General features: G+C 34.7%; 1 protein-coding gene across 3 annotated transcripts in view; it reads right to left on the reverse strand.

Annotated features, from left to right (window-relative positions):
* Positions 1–17,555, reverse strand: part of ZNF654 (zinc finger protein 654) — a 94,906-nt gene that overhangs the window by 40,069 nt on the left and 37,282 nt on the right. The gene's annotated exons all lie outside the window — the stretch shown is intronic.

Here is a 17,555-nt window from a genome sequence, read left to right on the forward strand (position 1 = left end):
CTATGAGATAATACACTTTTAAAAATTATATAAAACACTCAAGTATTACACAATATTACAAAGACTCTTCTAAATAACATAATAACCATGCCCCATAAAATTATATTTTATAAAAATTTGATTACTTAAAATTTTTAAATGTCAGCAGACCAAAAACGTAAAAACAATCAAAGCAAAATGATACACTGAGAAAGATTCTTTGCTGATTTGCCTTAATTAAAAAGCTTAAACAAGTAATTTTTAAAAAGTTAACAACTGGATAAGAGAGGGCTACCTCACAGGAAAGAAACACAAGTGGATTTTGTTTTCAAATATGAAAAGATACTCTACTTAAGTAAAAATTTATAAAGATGAAATACCTTTTCCATCATATTTACAAAAGTGAAAATGTTGGTATATTCTATGATAGTTCTGATGTAGAGAAATCGGTTCTGATATCTTGGAGGGATGGTAGGAGGTACTACCTCTTTTAAGGGCAACATTTATAATCATCAGAAAAATTACAATGTACACATTATCATTTGACTTAGCCAATTCCACCTATAGGAACTAAATCAGGCAAACATACACACATTAGCTTAAAGACATATATAAGGATATGCATCCGTAGATTATTTGTAACAGCAAAAGAAGAGAAACATGTCTACCACAGGGGGCTGGGTAAATGAATTCTATCTAATACACCCATACAATGAAATATAATGCAAATTTTAATGAGAATTTTAGTGAGAATACACTTATATCTGTATGAATAGATAGGAAAAAAATTCCAAGATATATTGTTAAGGAAGGATGCAGAAATATATTAATTATATTATCATTTGTGTGAAGGGGGGGTGGGTAGAGGGCACATGAATACCAATGCATATTGTCAAAAGTATCTAGAAGGATATGCAACAAACTGGTAAAATCAAATGAGTCCACATAAGTAAAACAGAATTTAGGTGTCAGGAATAAAAATAATTATGTGTCATTATTAACTCTTTTGTAATTCTTAATTTACTATCAATGAATATGGAAAAAGCTCCAACAGCCTACATTTGGACTCCTCTCTATCCCTATTAACAAAGCATTAATTCACATCTATCTCATCTTTAAACTTCTAACAGGCCCTTCCTATCTTCAGTCTTGCTATTATTCCACACTTACTTAAAATCCATGTTCAATATAGCTGCCATTGTTATCGTCCTAAAACACAGAATGACTTGACTACTTTAACAGACTTTACAAATTGCTGTTTGGACTGTACCATTTAAGCAAAGACCTTCAGCTGACACATTTGTTTTGTATGAGTAATTTTTTTTTAATTTAGTCAGTTGCTAATATTTAAAAACTGTGCTACTTCAGATTAAATCTAAATTTCTGTGAGCTCTTAAAAAACTAAGAGCCCCAATAACATAGGGTTTGCATCCTTCTATGAGATGGGCATCTACTCTACTGCCTTTAGACAAACCATGAACCTCCTTTCCAACTGGCCAGTCTCCATTCACCTCTCTTATTTCTCCAACATACTAGCTGCTTGACTTACTTATTACTATCATTCCCTTCCTATTCTATATAGGTATTTGAGATCATTAACCTAGAGCAGGAAATACAAATTCCTTATCACAGTGTAAGAACTTTTACGTCTGATTCAAAACTACACTTAACACACATAGCTTTTATCACAAATGTCATGCTCTCCAATCACAGCAAACTTCTCCCCATTCCCTTAACTCCTATGCTTTTAAGGTCTTTGGATTTGTTGCCTCCTCAAGACCTATTTACACAATTTCACCTAGGAATTTGGTCTAAACCACCCTTCCTTCTCTGTAGCTGATTCTGTGCTATTGTAGTATTGTACCTTACACATGTCTCTATTATAACATGTTGAAAGATGGAGGAGGCGTTAGATTTGCACTAGGTAGAAGGGGGAGGGACTGCATCATTATGTTGGGTAGATAGTATTGACTGTTAGGGCAATTAATTGTATTGAAAGAGGGAGAGATAACAAAGATTCTTAGTGGAAATAAAATGTGCTCTAGATAGGAATATACAGATGCACATGACCTTGTAGAGAAGTCAACAAAATATGCAGAATTATATAATGTCTGAATTATGTGAACAAGAAAGAGGAGCCACCATTACAAAAGAGAGATCTACGCATGCCTCACTATCAGCTACCTCAATAACAAGACCCAACTCCTTGATGATATTAAAATGATAAAAACTACATGCAAAGTAATTAAAGAGCAAAAAAAGACAGAACAACATGATCTACCTAGCTCTGCCTTAGATTAAGATTCAGGGAAGTCAACAAGTATTTATGCACTTGCGCAATCACCAGGGGGAAAAATATCTAGATTATATGTGGAAGGAGAAACTTCAGGTTTCAATCCTGTTGTACTTCCTGCTGATCAGTGTAAAGGATCAACAAAAGGTGTAGAGATCAAGTTGTCTAGCCCTCATGGAAGACAACTCTATATGGTAGGGGGTAAATGAGTCCAAAAAAAGAACAAAGTAGAACCCCAAAATATACGTAGCAGTCTAGAGCAGGGCTGGCAAACTACTGTCCACAGGCTAAATCCGGCTCAATGATGGCCTGTTGAATAATGCACGATAAGAATAGTTAGCCATATTTAAATGTTAAAAAAAAAAAAAAAAGCTGCAATAACATTTTGTGACAGTTTAAAATTACATGAAATTCAAATATCCTGTCAATAAAAGGTATTATTAGAAAACAGTCATACTCATCTATTTACATATTGGCTATGGCTGCTTTCACACTACAATGACAGAATTGAGTAGTGGCAACGGAGACCTTATGAGCTAAGCCTGAAATATTTACTATCTGGCCCTTTACTCACCCATGGTCTAGAACCACAGTGTTTGGGTTTCAATCTCAGCTACACTATTTTCTTTTCTTTTCTTAAGTTTATTTATTTATTTTGAGAAAGAGTGTGAGTGGGGGAGAGGCAGAAAGAGAGGGAGACAGAATCCCAAGCAGACTCCACATTGTCAGTGCAGAACCCAACACAGGGCTCAAACTCACGAAACCGTGAAATCGTGACCTGAGCTGAAACCAAGAATCGGACGCATAACCGATTGAGCCACCCAGGCGCCCCTACACTATTTTCTTAATATGTAACCCTGGGGAGGTCACTTAATATCTCTATGCCTCCATTTATTTAAAATAGAACAGTAATAATAACTACCTCTTGTAAAGCACTTAGAACAATCCCTGGTAGTGCTATAGATGCTTGCTAAAAATACAGTACTATTAATTTTTATTATTAACATTGCCATCAAAATTCCTTCAATAATCTAAAAGGAAACACAAGATCTTCATAGATTTGTTTTTCTCTGCTGTGTACTATGGCAATTGTGTTGAAATATGAGACATCAACTTTTCTTAAATTATGAAGATTTTTAAGATTTTCTTCACTTAAATTATGAAGATTTTTTTCTTCACTTAAATTATGAAGATTTTCAAAACATTTCTTTCTTGGGGCACCTGAGTGGTTCAGTTGGTTAAGCATCTAACTCTTGGTTTCAGCTCAGGTCATGATCTCATGGTTTGTGAATTTGAGCCCTGCATCAGGCTCCGTGCTGACATTGCAGAGCCTGCTTGGGATTCCTTCTCTAAATAAACAAATAAATAAGCAAACTTTTTAAAAAAAGGAAAAAAAAGAGGTTTCTTTCTAAAAATTTATTATTGTATAATGTTTATACTAATTTTGAGTATGTTTAATATCATGTTTAATGTTTGTATAATACATATTTAATATTAACAGTCTATATACTAATCGATGTATAATTAACCCTAGTCCAAGTTATGAGTTACCTAAAGTTCATTTATGTAAATTAAGTTACTCAAAATAGAATTACTTGAACAAAATGATTTATATAAAATATAAATTATTTATAGTGAAACAAATACATGATAAATAACATGCCTTTGAAGTAAAAAAAATTATGCCATATATAATCATACTTATGGGACTTCCATCATTCATCATAGCTTATGAGCTACACAAGCTTGCATAACAAGAGTACTGCTGCAGTCCCTATTTATGAAACAAACTACATTATGTCATTGGGATGCTTGTAAATGAGACCATAATTTCTCATCTATTACAAATGGAAATAAGGTACCACACTTCCTTAAAATAAGACACACATAGTAGATTGTTTGGTAGTTATAACTAGAATCACTATTCTTTTTTGGGTCTCCGTAGCATATAAGTAATTTTCATACTAAAATATAAGAATGTGGATTTTTGTATTTATCCACCATAAGAAAATTCCAATCAAGTATGATGCTTAACCAACCAAATGCAAGAAATCCACTTACTAAATTAGAGTACAATGTAGAGAGAGAAATGAAAAACACAAGCAAGAACTGGAGATACAGGTAATGGAGTATACCTGTCTAACATGTCTAACTGTATTTGCACAAAAAGAGAGAGAAAGGGGGAGGGAGGGAGGGAGAGAGAAATGAGGCAAAGACAAAAACAAGGAAGACTTTTTCATAATTGATGAAAAAATACCAACCTCAGATCCAGTAAGCCCAAGAAATCCCATAAGGATTAATAAAAATTAAGTCTACACCTAGCTAATCACAGTAAACTATAAAATATCAAATACCAAAAGCAAGGTATAAACAACCACAGAAAAATAGAAACTGTTTTCAAACACATAGGAAATCAAATTAGCAAGAAGGATCTACAATGAGAATTAGTGAATATACAGGCTACAAATTTTGACAGCATGAAGAAATAATCTCATTTGGGCTTTATTATTATTATTTTAAATAAATAAATATATATATATTATTTTATATATATATATTTTATAATATATATATTATAATATATATTATATATATAATATATATATATTTTATAATATATATATATTATTTTAAATAAATAAATATATATATATATATAGTTTGTTTTGTTTTATTTATTTAAGTAATCTCTACACCCAACATGGGGCTCAAACTTATGACCCCAAGATGAAGAGGTGCTCACTCTTCTGACTGAGCCAGCCAGGTGCCCCTCATCTGGGCTTTAAAATATAGCAAAAATACATGACATAAATAGCATTTAAGCTGGAAGGAGAAATTTTAGCATTACTGAAGCACCTGGGTGGCTCAGTCAGTTGAGTGTCCAACTCAATTTCAGCTCAGGTCATGATCCCAGGGTTGTGGATCAAGCCCCACGCAGACTCTGAGATTTTCCTTCCCTCTTTCTCTCCCCCTCTACCCCACTCCCCTTCTCTCTCTCTCTCTCTCTCAAATTAACAACAACAAAAAAATAGCATTATTATTCCAGTGTCCTTGGATTAGAAGAATGTAAAGAACATATAAAGTACATACTTCAATAAGTTAAGCACTCAATTCTCCTTAAGTAATTAAAAATTTTACATACAGTAAAAGCACTTTCAAGTTTTTCTGGAGGTAGACAAGTTGATTTACAAAGTCGAATATCTAAGAAAAACCATGAAACAGCAAGAGCAATGAAAAGGAACTAGCCAACATTAAAACATTTTGAACCTACATTGAACCAACATTCTATATTGAACCAACATTCTATATTGAACCAATATATTCTATATTGAGCCAGCATTATACTGGCAGATGAGCAAATAGCCTAATGAAAGGAAAAATCCAAAAATAGACCAACTGCATGTGAAAAGTGTGTATACAACAAAAGCAACATCTCAAATCAGTAGGGGCAAAGTTGACTTCTTCATATTGCATAGCCAAATGTTATATAAAGACAAAATTGATTCACTCCAGCTTCCAAACAAGAAAAAATTCAAAATAGATAAAAAACTTAAATGTAAAAAATTAAGCATTACAAATATCAGGAAAAAAATCCCATATAACTTGGCTATAGAGAAATCATTTTTCTTTAGATCATTCTTAACTATAATTCAAGATTCCGAAGCAATAGGGGCACCTGGGTGGCTCAGTTGGTTAAACTTCTGACTTCGGTCAGGTCATGATCTCATGGTTCACGAGTTCGAGCCCTGCATTCGGGTCTGTGCTGACAGCTGAGCCTGGAATCTGCTTCCGATTCTGTGTCCCCCTCTCTCTCTGCCCCTCCCCGCTCGTTTTCTCTCTCTCTCTCTCAAAGATAAACATTAAAAAAAAGTTTAAAAAAAGGTTCTGAAGCAAGAGAGAAATACTGACAAATTTTAATTACATTTTTAAAATGTCTAAAAAACATAAGCAAAATCAAAAGATAAATGAAAAAATAATGGTTTGTAACGATATGCAGAAAAATGTTAAACTTCATTCACAATAAAAAAAAATACATATTAAAACTACACTGAAATGTCATTTCTCTTTAGCAGAAAAATCAAGTTTGATTATACTCAGTTGGTGAGGTCGAAGGTAAACAAGGCCTAATTTTGTAGGTGACAATGTAAAATGTGACAAGCTATTATAGAGAGAACTATGGACTACTTAGCAAATTACATATCTATTCATTCTTTGACAGACTCTAGGAAAGCACCCCAAAATCTACTGGTAAAAATGTAAACAAAAAATTGTATGCAAAAGGATATTAATTATAGTACTATTTAGAATATGAAAATAATGTAAGCAATCCAAATATCTATCATTAGAAGATATGACTGAATAAATTATAGTACATCTGCACAATAGAATATTATGAGATATAAACAGGAGCTTAAACTAAATCTATATCACTAGGGAGGAATCTCTAAGATATAATATTAAGTTTAAAAAAAAAGTAAAGTATGTATCTGTTCACATAAAAAAAGGACATAGGGGTATGGATATATATACCTGTTAGCGGATCTTGTTTTTTCTATCCAACCAACCATTGTTTTTAATAGGCTTAGATTATTTACATGTAATATAATTTTTGATGTGCTTAGATTAGGACCTACTCTCTTAATAGTTGTGTTTTTTTTTTTTTTTTTTTTTTTGAGAGACAAAGAGACAAAATCCCAAACAGGCTCTGTGCTGTCAGCTCAGAGTCTGACATGGGGCTCAATCTCACAATCCACGGATCGTGACCTGAGCTGAAATCAAGAGTGGGATGCTTAAACAACTGAGCCACCCAGGTGCCCCTTAATAAATTGTTTTCTGTTGTTCTTTCTGGTTCATTGTTGCCCTTGACCTCTTCTTCCACCTGTTTTTGGACTGAATAATTTTATGATTCTATTTTATCTCTACTTAGGCTTAATATGGCCAGCTCTGTATTCAATGTTTTTGGTGGTTACCCTAGGATTTACAATATATATCTTTAAGAAGTCCCAGCATACCTTCAAATATTATGCTGCTTTAGGTTTACTATAATAATCTTTGTGGTATTCTTGTCATTCATTTTCACTTTAAACCAACGTTTCACTACAATATAGTAAAAGCTTGGATTGCAAGTAACTTGTTCTGTGAGTGTTCTACAAGACAAGCAAACATTTCTAATAAATTTTAACTTGATAAATGAGCGATGTCTTGCAATACGAGTAGTACGAGTAGTACATGACACTGAATGTCACACAATGAGCCAATGATTCTTCTCTCTCTCGCTGTGGGATTGTGGGTGATTGTCTCCCATGCTCAGATGCTTAGTCTCAGGCTGTGGTGTCTGGCAGAAATCTGATTTTTCAGAACACTGGAAGGTGCCCACAACTGGCACTAGTGTATTTTTTGTCACTTTGAAGTACCTATGGACAGTCCTTTGCTTTTCCATATATGAGTAAGCTTAGGAATGCTTTGCTTCATTCTAGGTCAGGCTGCCTGCAGATATAGACCCTTTCCTCTGCTGCCTTATTGCCAGTTACATTAAATACAGTATATGACAAGAGTTTATTAATACTGTACCATAGTCAACATCCATGTGAGTGTACCCAATGGCCCCCAGGCAGAAAAAGATTCCACTGGGCCAATAAATAGCAGTGATTCCATTAGTGATAGTGAAAGTCGTCCTACACAATAAGCCTCCTCTCTGTCTCCCTCACACCAGCCATGAAGGCTTTCGAAGGTAAATACAGGTTAATTTATTTTTCTTTATATTTTATATTTTCTTTATTGTTTTATATTACAGTATTATAATCATTTTTATATGAATATTTTGGGGTTGTGGAATGAATCATCTGAGTTTCCATTATTATCAGGAAATTTGCTTTGATATACAAGTGCTTTGGATTACAAGCATGTTTCCAGAACAAATTATGCCCACAAGCTAAGGTTTTACTGTACTTGCTTTAGTCTCGGCATTTGGAAAATATGGCCGAAAGGCTGGCTGCCAGTTTTTGTAAAAGTTTTATTGAGACACAGCCACATGCAGTTATTTATGTATTGTCTATGGCTACCTCAGTGCTACAAGAGCACAGTTGCATAGTTAAAACACTCCATAGCCTGTAGGTCTAAAAATAATACCTGGCCCTTTAGAACAGTGTTTGCCAACCTCTGCTTTAGACAGTTATGTTTCACAGTGATTAAAAATAAGAAAAATTCAATTTTATATTTATCTTCAGTTTTTATCATTTCCAGCTCTCTTCGTTTCTTTGGGTAGATTTTCTGTCTGGCATCCTATTTGTACTATACCTTTTGTAGTTCAGGTCTTCTGAGGATGAATTCTTTCAGCTTTTGCTTCCCTGAAAACATCTTTATTTTTTAATGTTTATTTGTAGAGAAAGAGAGAGTGAGCACAAGCAGGGGAGGGGCAGAAAGGGAGAGAGAGAATCCCAAGCAGGCTCTGAGCTGTCAGCATATAGCTCGATGGCAGAACTCCATCTCAAGAACCGTGAGATCATGACCTGAGCCGAAATCAAGAGTCAGATGCTTAACAGACTGAGCCATCCAGGAGCCCCCCCGAAAACATTTTTAATTTTCCTTCTTGATTAGAGAGGGTTTATTTTGTTTTGTTTTATTTAAGCACTTTAAAAATGTCACTTCACTGTGTTCTGACAGGCTTAGTTTCTGAGATTTCTGCTCTATTTCTTATCTTTAGTCTTCTAATTTAGGTTAATGCCTTTTGACTCTGGTAGCCTTCAAAATTTCCTCTCTGATTTTCAGAGTTTGAATGTGATACATCTAGGTGATCTAGATGGCAGGTCAGTGTGTAAGTGTTTGAAATTATCCTACTTGTTGTTCTTTGAGTTTCCTGGATCTCTGGTTGGATGTCTTTCATTAGATTTGAAAATTCATGGCTGTCACTTTATCAGTATTTCTTCAGCCTCATTTTTCTTCTCCTGGGATTCTAGTAGACATATATTATACAGTTTCATATTTCCCCAAAGGTCTTAAATGCTCTGTTTTCATGTATTTTTCTCTTTTACTTTTAGTCTGGGTAACTTCTACTGACTTATATTCAAGTTCATTCATTCTTTCCTTAACTGTGTCAACTCTACTTATGTGCCCAACAAAGGCATTCTTCATCTAGTACTGTTTTTTTTAATTTCCAACATTTCCATTCAATCTTCTTAAAGTGTCCCATCTCTCTGCTGAAATTCTCAATATGTTTAACCATGTTACCCACCTTTTCCACTACAACTTTTATATATGAATTTAGTTCTTCTAATTGATTTGTCTTTTGACAGTACATTTTTTTCCTTGCTTTTTTTTTTTTAACGTGTCTATAATTTTCAGCTAAAAGCTGGACTTCATGATATACAACAGCAAAGACTGATGTTAATAGTATTTATGCCTGGGATAGCCATGCCTTTTCTTCTGTTACACCTTTACTAGGGAAATCTAAGTAAATCTAGTCATCAATTAAGTGGGTTTGTGTTATGTTGTTGCTATCATGACCTTCAGTGCGCCACCAGCTTTAAATTCCTCTACTGTTAGATTATGATTAGGTTGGAGGCTGGGTTACCAGATACTATTTTAGGTTTGGGAGGCCACATAAGATCTCTGTCACATTTTTAACACCACTATTTAAAAATGCATACTATTCTTAGCTTGGAAGCCATATTTAAAAGGGGGGGTGGGGAGGAGCAGCATTTGACCCATAGGCCATTGTTTGCCAACTTCTAAGGTAAAGAATAACCATATCAGGTGAAAAAAGTATATAAAAGACCCAAATTGGGGTTCCTGGGTGAGTCGGTTGGTTAGGCACCTGACTCTTGATCTCAACTCAGGTCTTCATTTCAGGATTGTGAGTTCACTGGGCTTTGTGCTGGGCGTGTAGTCTACTTAAAAAAAAAAAAAAAAAAAAAAAAAAAAGACCCAAATAAAACTTTTATAGATCAAAAACTACAGTATGTGAGATGAAAAAATGAATAGAACCATCAGTAAACAGTGGGTCCACTGTGGATTCTCTTCAAATGTCATCCCTTAAGAAAACATAATGGTGGTTTCTGAAATAATTTTTGAGGGGCACCTGGCTGGCTAAGTTAGTAAAGCATGCAACTTTTGATCTTGGGGTTGTGAGTTCAAGCCTCATATTGGGTATAGAGATTACTTAAAAATAAAAATCTTTGAAAATATAAAATAATTTTTTAAGGAATTTCCCAATTTTGGTTAAAATTATAAACCCAGGGGCGCCTGAGTGGCTCAGTTGGATAAGCATCCAACTTTGGCTCAGGTCATGATCTCCCAGTTCGTGGGTTGGAGCCCTGCATCAGGCTCTGTGCTGACAGCTCAGAGCCTGGAGCCTGATTTGGATTCTTTGTCTCCTTCTCTCTCTCTCTCTCTCTGCCCCTCCCCCGCTCATGCTCTGTCTCTCTTTGTGAAAAATAAACATTAAAAAATTTTTAAAAAATTATAAAACCAAAGATCCAAGAAGCATAAGATCAAGAAACATGAGGGGGTTCTGGGTGGCTCAGTCAGTTGAGTGTCCGACTTCCACTCAGGTCATGATCTCCTGGTTTATGGGTTTGAGCCCCATGTCAGGCTCTGTGCAGACAGCTGAGAGCCTGGAGCCTGATTCAGTTTCTATATCTTCCTCTCTCTCTCTGCCCCTCCCCTGCTTATGTATGTGTGTGCATGTTCTCTCTCTTTCTCAAAAATAAATTAAAAAACATTAAAAAAAAAAAAAAAGAAACATGAGGGAAACTACACAAAGCAAATTACAATCAAATTTCTTAAAACCAGGAATAAACTTCAAAAGTTACCAATAAGAAAATGGAAAGGCCACAGAATGGGAGGAAGTATTTACTAATCACTTATCTGATAAAGAATGTATAAACAGAATATATAAAAAAGTCTTACAACTCAATAAGGCAAACAAACCAACTAACAAGTGGGCAGAAGATTTAAAGACTAGACACTTTGCCAAAGAAGATATACAATAGCAAGTAAGTACACAAAAAGATGGCTGCCATCAACAGCACTGAGGAAATGCAAATTAAAACCAAACTGAGATACCACCATACAGTTACTAGAATGGTTATTATGAAAAAAAATAGTAATGAAAACAAATACTAAATAATAATCTTAATGAAGATGTGGAGCAGCGGAAAGCCCCTTAGACAGCTTGTTAGAATTTCAAATGGTAGAGTCACTTTGGACACAGTCCGGCAGTTCTAGGTTAAACAAATGTTAACTATAACTTACAACATCTAGCAATTCCATTCCTAGGTAGCTACTCAAGAGAAATAAAAACATCTGTCCACACAAGATTTATACACAAATATTCATGGCCCAAAACTGGAAACAGTCTAAATATCCATCAATTGCCGAACACATAAACAAAATGTACTATATACCCATACAATGGAATACTATTCAGGACAAAAAGGAATGAGCTACTCATAAGTGCCACAACATGGATGAACCCCAAAAACATTACTCTACATGAAAGAAATCATATGTAAAAGTTTACACATTGTGTCATATTGTTTGTATGAAATGTCCAGAAATAACAACTCTATTGAGATACAAAATAGATCAGGGGTTGCCTTGGGCTGAGGAGGGACTGGGAATTGACCGAAAATGAACACAGGGAGGGGGGGGAAGCTTTCTGGTACGATGATAATGTAAAACTAGGCTGTGATGACAGATGCACAACTCTAAATTTACTAAACATTATCAATTAAACACTTACAAAGCATGAATTTAATAATATGAAAATTATACCCCAATAAAGCTATTAATTAAAAAAAAGAGAGAACTAGGGCACCTGGGTGTCTCAATCAGTTAAGCACCCAACTCTGGATTTTGGCTCAGGTCATGATCTCACAGTTTGTGAGATCGAGCCCTATGTTAGGCTCTGCATTGACAGCACAGATCCTGTTTGAGATTGTGTCTCTCCCTCTATCTCTGCCCCACCCTTGCTCATGCTCTCTCTCTCAAAATAAATGAACATTTAAATGCCCCTCCCCCACTCGCACAGGGTGCTCTCTCTCAAAAAAACTAAACAATAATAAATTTCTAAAAAGAGAACTAGAAATGGATAAGGAGTGAGGATGTATAGACAAAACAAGATTGATGATATGTTGATAATTATTGGAGCTGATGATAGGTAAGGGCAGTTCATTATAATATTGCTTCTACTTTTGAATAGGTTTGAAAATTGTCATAAATTTTTTTAAAAAACACAAGTATTAACAAAGGTGTAGGCAAACAGGTACTCTTATAGTGCTGGCAGTATTGTAAATTGGATCAACCTTTACAGAAGAAACTTATCTACCAAAATAACAAATGTCAAATTCATTTATCTAGCAATTCTCCTAAGATACATCTACAGTATACAAATATCCTTGTGCAAGGTTGCTGGGTGGCTCAGTTTGTTAAGTGTCCGTTGATTTTAGCTCAGATCATGATCTCATGGTTCCTGAGTTCAAGCCCTGAGTTGAGCTCTGCACTGACAGTGTGGAGCCTGCTTGGGAGTCGCTCTCTGCCCCTCCCCCACTTGTTCTCTCTAAATAAATAAATAAATAGATAGATAGATAGATAGATAAATAAGCCAACAAACCTACATTAAAAATATATATGTATATCCTTGTACATATTCCAAGGACCACTCATACATGGCATTTCATTAAAGTGTTGTTGATAACAGTAATAGATTGGAACAAAAAGTAAATACCCATTGTAGAGTATTGGTTAATTAAATTAAATTTTTATATATCCATAAGACTGAAATGTTCTGCAGCCACTTTAATGGCTGATGAAGCCCTTTCTATATTAATGGGGAAAGATATCCAAGTGAAAAAAAGAAGTACAGAACAGTGTATGTACTATACTAAAATTTTTGTAAAATGGAGGAAAAGGGAATCAATTTTTTTCTTGTATATGCATAAAATATCTTTTGTAAAGCAACCCAAGAAAATAATTACATTGATTGCCTATAGAAATGGAAACATAAATTGCAAGATATATCACCATACTTTTTGTATATCCACCATACTTTTTGAATTTTGAACCATAAACATGTATTACCTAGTCAAAACTTAAATTACAAAAAAAGGGGGCAAAAAGGTGACAAAAGGAAATTCTTTTTTTTTTTTTTAACTGTTGATTCATTTTTTGGGAGAGAGAGCATAGGCAGGGGAGGGGCAGAAAGAGATGGGGACAGAGGATCCGAAGCGGGCCCAAACCAGGGTTTGAACTCACAAACCATGAGATCATGGCCTGAGCCAAAGTGGGATGCCCAACCTACTGAGCCACTCAGGTACCCCAGTAAAAGGAAATTCTTAAAGGCAGCCTCCCAAAAGGGCACATTAGATACAGGGCCACAAAAACAAGATCAGGGGTGGGGAGGGAGCAAACCAGAAAACAGGGGATGGACATCTTTAAAGTACTGAGGAGGGGGAAAAAACCCTGTTAACCTAGAATTCAATAATCAGTTTTTTTTGTTTTTGTTTTTGATTTTTTTTTTTTTTTCAAAAACAGGTCTCTGTCACTTACACAGAAGCTAATTAGCTTCTAATTAGCTAACTGGCTTCTGGTTAGGTTTGGCCAAAGAGGGGAAATGGTGGCAAAATGAAAGACAGGTGAAAGGCAACATTGAGAAGTCTTTATCCCCTGCCCTTCTTCTTCTGGGTCATTTTCAGCAGTAATTACATCTCTTCCAAGGTCCCCTCTCATACAGGTCAGTGGTTCTTCCCCTTATCAACCATCTTTAGTCTCTGGACTCTAATAATACCTCCTTCTTCCCTTGTCCTTCCATTTCTAGGGCTAATAGCAACCTGGGTTGCTATAACCAAGTTTGGGTTCACCATCCTCTCATCTATTCCTCAGATCTTCTAAAAACATTTTAAGTGGTACTAGAAGTTACATTCCTTCTACTAAATTATCTAGCATGACTTACATTTCCCTAACTAGATCTTGATTGAAACGACCTATATTATACTAATCAAAAAGAAGGTTAAAAAAAAAAAAGTAAAAAAAGGAAACAAATATGCATTTGAGGACTATTCCCTACAAGATAAGCAAGAAATTATTTTCTATCCCCCTAACCCCGTTACAGAATTAGAATGGAAAACTTATTCAGTATATCGTAGCTTGAGAAAACTATAATAGCCTAGAGCCAATAGAAGTCACATATTTACAATATTATTAAATATTAAAAAATATATATTTGTCTTGGTAACTGGATCCTGGGGAAAGTTTTGCTATTGAGATATAATTGACATATAACATTGTCTTAGTTTCAGGTGTACAATATAATATGATATTTGTATATATTACAAAATGAACACCACCACAAGTCTAATTAACATTCATAACCACACATGGTCACAATTTTTTTTCTTGTGAATATTCAAGGTGTACACTCTTAGTAACTTTCAAATATACATTATTAATTACAGTCACCATGCTGTACATTACATTCCAATGATCTATTTATTTAAAAAAATTTTTTTTAGTGTTTTATTTTGGAGACAGAGAGAGACAGAGCATGAGTGGGGGGAGGGGCAGAGAGAGAAAGGGAGATACAGAATCCAAAGCAGGCTCCAGGCTCTGAGCTGTCAGCACAGTTTGTACCTTTTGACCATCTTCATCAACTTGGCCCAACCCCCAATGCCCACCTATGACAACCACCAACCTGTTCTCTGTATCTATGGGTTAGGATTTGGTTTGTTTTAAATTCCACATATAAATGAGATCATATGATATTTGTCTTTTTCTAACTTCTTTCACTTAAACATAATGCCTTCAAGGTCCATCCATGTTGTCACAAATAACAAGACACCTCCTGTTTTGTGGTACATTTATATATGTATATATCTCACATTTTCTTTACCCATCCATCCATTAATGGGCACAGAGGTTCCTTCTTGGCTACTGTAAATATACTACAATGAATATAGGGGTACCGATCTTTTCAAGTTAGTAGGTTTGTTTTCTTTGGATAAATACTCAGAAGAATTATTGAATCATACAGTCGTTCTACTTTTAATTCGAGAGTGATCCACAGTTTTGCATTGTGGCTATAACAATTTACATTCCCACCAACAGAGCACCAGGGTTTTCTCACATCCTTGCCAACACTTTATCTCTTGTATTTTTGATAATAGCCACTCTGACAGGTGTGAGGTGATAACTCACTGTCATTTGATTTGCATTTCCCTGAGGATTAGTGATGTTGAGCATCTTTTCAAGTACCTGTTAGCCAACTGTAGGTCTTCTTTGGGAAAATGTCTATTCAGATCCTCTGCCCATTTTTTAATTAGACTGTTTTTTTCCTGTTGAGTTATAGGAGTTCTTTTTATATTTGGGATATTAACCCTCTCATCAGCTACATGATTTGCAAATATTTTCTCCTATCTGGTAGGCTGCTTTTCATCTTGTTGATGGCTTCTTTTGCTGTGCAGAAGCTTTTTAGTTTGATGTAGTGCCCCTTGTTTATTGTGCTTTTGTTGCCTTTGCTTTTGGTGTCAAAGACTGATGTCATGGAGCTTATCATCTAGGTTTTCTTCTAGGAGTTTTTGGTTTTAGGTCTTATTGTTCAAGTTTTCATCTGTTTTGAGTTGATTTTTGTGTACGGTGTAAGACAGTGGTCCAATTCCATTCCTTTGCATGTGGCTGTCCAGTTTCCCAGCACCATTTATTGAAGAGACTGTCCATTCCCCAATATATATTCTTGGCTCCAGTAAATTAACTGACCATATATGTATGGATTTATTTCTGGGCTCTCTATTCTCTATTAATCTATGTGTCTGTTTTTATGCCAATGCCATATTGTTTTGATTACTACAGCTTTGTAATATAGTTTGAAATCAGGTCACATGATGCCTCCAGCTTTGTTCTTCCTTGTCAAGATTGCCTTAGCTATTTGGAATCTTTCATGGTTCCACTGAAATCTTATGAATTATTTTGTTCTATTTCTGGGAAAAATGCTATTGGATTTTTGATAGAGATTGCACTGAATCTGTAGATTACTTTGGGTGGTATAGGTATTTTAACATTAATTCTTCTAAACCATGAGCATTGAATATCTTTCCATTTATTTGTGTCTTCTTCAATTTCTTTCAATAATGCCATATAGTTTTCAGAGTACAGGTCTTTCACCTCCTCGGTGAAATTTATTTCTAGATATTTTATTCTTTTTGATACAGTTGTAAATAGAACTGCTTTCTTAATTTCTCTGACAGTTCATTATTAGCATAAAGAAATGCAACATTTTTGTACATTGATTTTGTAGCTGGCAATTTTATTGACTTTTTAAGTTAGTTCTAATAGCTTCTTGGTGGACTCTTTATAGTTTCCTATATGTAATATCATGTCATCTGCCAGTAGAGAGAGTTTTACTTCTTTTCTGATTGGGAGGACTTTTCTTTTCTTCTCTCCTTTTCCTTTTTCTCCCCCCATGATTGCTCTAGCTAGGACTTCCACTACTATGTGAATAAAAGTGGCAAGAATGGGAATCCTTGTCTTATTCCTGCTCTTAGAGGGAAAGCTTTCAGCTTTTCACCACTGAGTATGAGTTAGCTATGGGTTTGTCATATATGGCCTTTATGATGTTGATATACATTCCCTCTATATCTACTTTGTTGAGAGGTTTTTTTTTTTTTTTATCATAAATGGATGTTAAATTTTCTTAAATGATTTTCTCCATCTATTGAGAGAATCATATGATTTTTATCCTTTGTTAATGCAGTGTATCACATTGATTGATTTGTGAATGCTGAACCATCCTTGCATCCCTGGAAAAAAATCCCACTTGATTAGTGTATGATCCTTTTAATATGCTGTTGTATTTAGTTTGCTAATATTTTGTTGAGTATTTTTGCATCTATGCTCCTCAGAGATACTGACCTTTAGTTTTTCTTTTGTTGTTCTTGTAATTGATTTCTATTTTCATACCACTGTGGTCAGAAAAGATGCTTAATATTATTTCAATCTTCTTAAATTTATTAACTTTTTTTGTGGCATAATAAATGATCTATCCTGTGCACTTGACAAGAATGTACTTTTGGATGGAATACTCTATATCTCTGGTTAGTCCATCGGGTCTAATGTGTTGTTTAAGGCCAGTGTTTCCTTATTTTTTTGTCTGCATGATCTAACCATTGATGAAAATGGGGTATTAAATTCCCTACTATTCCTATATTGCTGTCTATTTATCTCTTTAGGCTTCTTAATATTTGCTTTATGTAAGTTAGGTCCATGTAAGGGAATATTTTTTAAGATTTCTGTA

Source organism: Lynx canadensis, chromosome C2, assembly GCF_007474595.2.
Source record: "Lynx canadensis isolate LIC74 chromosome C2, mLynCan4.pri.v2, whole genome shotgun sequence".
Classification (NCBI taxonomy): domain Eukaryota; kingdom Metazoa; phylum Chordata; class Mammalia; order Carnivora; family Felidae; genus Lynx; species Lynx canadensis.